Genomic DNA, 3,771 nt, shown 5'->3' on the forward strand with positions numbered 1-3,771 from the left:
ATAGTCTTTTCGGTTGCTCGCTGATGATAAAACTTTTGCTAGTGTGATTTCTGGGTGTGGAGCAGACCTAACTGAAGGAGAACAGAAATCAGCCCTTGATGGGGACCCATTTGGCTGGTGCCAACTGCCAAGGGGTTAAGTGTTATTTACCCAAGCGTTAAATATCTGTAAAACTCTAAGCTGTAGGCTTGTAAGAGAGGATCAAGCAAACGCCACCTCAAAAGTTTTTAAATAAAGATCATATAAAAGGATTAGAAAGGAGACAGAACCAGCGCCTTGGACTGGAAGGGAAGCTCCAGGGAAATTCCAGTTCCAGATTTGGACCTCAATTTAAAGACTTTTCTGACTGGATTTCCCCCTTTTTTAAAGGCTTCTCTCTCGGGATGGGAGGCTGTGACTTGGGGGTCCCCAGCTCTGTCTGTGGCTTGAGAGGTTACAGGTACGTACAGTGACGGGCAGAGGAATCTCCAGCAGCGCGATGGTGATGTAGGCAGACAGCGTGACCTCATCGTCCACCCCACCCTGCAGGGAACCACAGAGAGAGGCATTAACCCCGAAACCCCGCCCACTGGCCCCTCCTCCCAGGGGCGTTCTACATCCCTGTTCTTTCCACACTATGGTAGCTTCCAGGTATCTGCCCCTCTTCTTTCCTCTACCCATGGTCGCTCCATGTACAGTATGGTTCTCCCCCGCTCTTGCCTCCCTTGCTAGATCCCATCTCCAAGCCCCCTGCCCCAGCCCCATGTGCTGCAGTGGCTGAGCTGTTCCCATGCACAGTTGCAGGCTTTCGCCGTGTCACTGGAGTCCTGTATGGGTCCCACGAGGCCCATGGGAAGCCAGCTGGATGGATACGTCACCTTTATGGCATTGTTCAGGAGCGTCCCGGAGCTGCGGAAGCAGCCGTTTTCCTTCTGCTTGCCAGCGAGCCAGGCCAGGGCGTCCTGGATGTGCTTCTCCTCGATGAAGATCTGAGAGCGGGCCTGCGCGAACGACTTGAGGACGAAGGCCGTCAGCCTGCCACAGAGAGCGGACAGCGGTGAGAGCTCCCTCCCATGCCCTGTGCTCGCTGGAGGGGACGGGGTCCTGGGGCATCGCCAGCCTGAGGGGAAGCAGCAGGGGCCGCAGAGCTAGTGGCCATGGGCCCGGGAACCATTATCTCATTCAGCCACCTACTGACATGTAGCAGAGCCTGGGGGCAAGACCCAGCAGTCGTCTGACAGGCCACAGCAAAACTGTCCGTTTTAGGACAGGAAGTGAGCCAGCTTCCTGCATTGGTTTCAAACTGCCAGGGCACAGTTTAGGGGGTAGAAGGTGGTTGTCTAGAACCCTTGGGAGAACAGTCCTCAGCATCTTCAGTGACCAGGAATGGCCAGGACACTGGCTCTGCACTTTCTTATTATAAAAACAGCAGCACAGCACCCCCTAGCATGAGACTGGGCTCAGCACTGAGAGGGAGAATGCCTCTTACTGAGCAACCCGCCCCGCTCCCTGCAGCACAGCGCCCCCTAGCACCACACTGGGGCAATAGAGTCAGTAGTGGCAGAGGGAAGAGCAACCCCTACAGAGCTGCCCACCCACCACACCCTGCAGAACCTGTTTCTTCACCGAGCAAGGCATGCACTAAGCATTGAGGGGCTGTGATGGCTCCACCCTCAGTTACCAGCCACCTCATTATCCTGAGGGCAGTGGTGGCTAAATTTTCCGTCGGAGGGTCAAACACATAATTTCAGAAAGGACAAGTATCCACAATCAGGACTTCTGGGTGGATTCTCTGCCCTGTTTTGACCCCTGCACCTTGCTCAGGTAACACAAAGGGAGCTGAAACTACCAGCATGTCACCCAGCAGGGGAATCTTTGGCCGGCACTTTTACGCCATCCTCCATATAGCCCCTAGTACAGAGAGTGAGTGGCTGGAGTGTGCTGTGTTCTGGACACACCGAACTGACGTATGATCCTCAGGGGACTGTGGCCACCTGGAGCAAGTTAGAACAGCCCCCAGGCTGCTCTAACCTGAGCTGAGCAGGGAATCAGATGGCTGTAAATGGTTATTAATCCAAAATCGCAGGCCTCTAGCATATGAACTAAGGGAGATCTCCCTTCCCTACCACTTCTCATAGTTGCCTTATCCCACATCATCAGCTCTAGAGCTCCTCCCGTCTCCTCCGCCCCTTCATGATCAGCACCTGTTAACAATGGGCAAGCTCCGGGTTATAACAAGAGAAGGGAAAGAATTCAGCAGCACTGAAATCTTACCAGGTGTTCCCTGATGGCCCATAACGTGGCCCAAATGTGCTGTAGGAGCCATCCCAGTGTTTGTACTTCAGCTGTGTCTGGTAACCTGAAAGGGAGAATGAAGTTGGGTTTTACTGCAATAAAGTCCAGCTAGGAAAAGAGAATTTTCAACCCTGTCTACACACAAACATCCTGCTTTAATTGTACTAGTTGCGTTAAAATGCTGCAAATCCCCCAGTGTGGATGTAGTTAGGATAGTATAAAAGTGCTAATACCAGTACAGCTTGTTCCCAGATGGGAAAGGGATAGAACTGCATCCACACTAGGGGTTGTACTGATTAAATTATTTTGGTAAAATATCACCTCCTAATTGAAATAGTTACACTGGTAGAAAGCTGGGTTTAGATCAAGCCTTGGACGCAGAAGCAGGTCCGATGTAGAGTACACAAGCCAGGCAGGCCTCCCATTCCTAAAAACAGCCTCAGTGTCTCAGCAGAGAGGCCTGGGTCTTTTGTTAGGCGTTAAAAGAAAGTACAGGCAACAGGGTTATGATGTGCATCTACTAGCCACCTATACCAGGTTCAAGGATCCCTTTGCAGCACCTAAAATAAATGGGAAGGCTGTCTCTGAAAGATTGCTAACCCTCATTAAAAACAGGGTGGAGCAGAAATGGAGAATGAGGAATAATCAAAGGTGTGATCCAAACTGGGGCTGTTCTGAAAAGTGACTATGTGGAAAAGGCCCCTTGTCACTCAGCAGCTCTGCCCCATGTGTGTTCAGAGTCATGGCTACTGGCTTTACTGGCAAAGGTCATGTCCACATTAGGAATAAAGGAGCATTACCAACATTGCTAGCTAACACGTGTTTCAATCCTAACACAGACAAGGCACTTGTAGTTTCACACATGTTAGCTGGTTGAGTTAACCTTAGCGAGGAGCCTAGAGTTTACCTTGATCAACTAACATGTATTAAAACTACAAGTCGGCTAAATGTGTCACAAATAGACACATCTCCCCTAGTGAAAACAAGGCTTAAACCCAGGTTTTGCTCCATTTACTGCTGCCAGACGTGCAGAACCAACCCAGCTCTTCTCCGCCTTGCATGTCATCAGCAGAAATGCACCCAGTGCAGTGCAAAACCCAGGCTGTATCATTCATCCACATGGACCCATCTTCTCCCATCAAGCACTTCCAGAGAGTAGAGTTCTCTACGTTCCTAGATGTCACCCTAGATCTAAGCATGCTAATGTGCTATGGCGCCCCCTGTTGGGAAGCCATCAATTGTAACACCAACCATTAATGAAGTAACTACTCGGAGTAGCTCCTGGGAAAGGGAACCTCTGACCTCTGGTGCGGGGTGGGGGGAAAGGGGGTGTCAGAGGCCCTGATTCAAAGGTGAATGATGAGGGTGACGGTTGTGACGGTGCTGCCAATACACTGGTGGCTAGGAAGGCCTATAGGCCATCTGAGGACCCGAGTCTGGTTTGCTGGGTAAGAGTGAATTACCACTGGGCTCACACACTGGAGAGCAATGGGATGA

General features: G+C 51.2%; 1 long non-coding RNA gene across 1 annotated transcript; it reads right to left on the minus strand.

Annotated features, from left to right (window-relative positions):
* Positions 1-274: 274 nt before the first annotated feature.
* On the minus strand, positions 275-2,413 carry LOC135980566 (uncharacterized). The gene is made up of 3 exons (XR_010597575.1): positions 2,254-2,413; positions 858-1,014; positions 275-522 (listed from the first exon to the last, which is right to left on the minus strand). It is a non-coding gene; the product is annotated as an uncharacterized LOC135980566 (long non-coding RNA).
* Between the last annotated feature and the right edge of the window lie 1,358 nt (positions 2,414-3,771).

The sequence above is a fragment of the Chrysemys picta genome, unplaced genomic scaffold (genome assembly GCF_011386835.1).
Source record: "Chrysemys picta bellii isolate R12L10 unplaced genomic scaffold, ASM1138683v2 scaf4444, whole genome shotgun sequence".
NCBI classification, from domain to species: domain Eukaryota; kingdom Metazoa; phylum Chordata; order Testudines; family Emydidae; genus Chrysemys; species Chrysemys picta.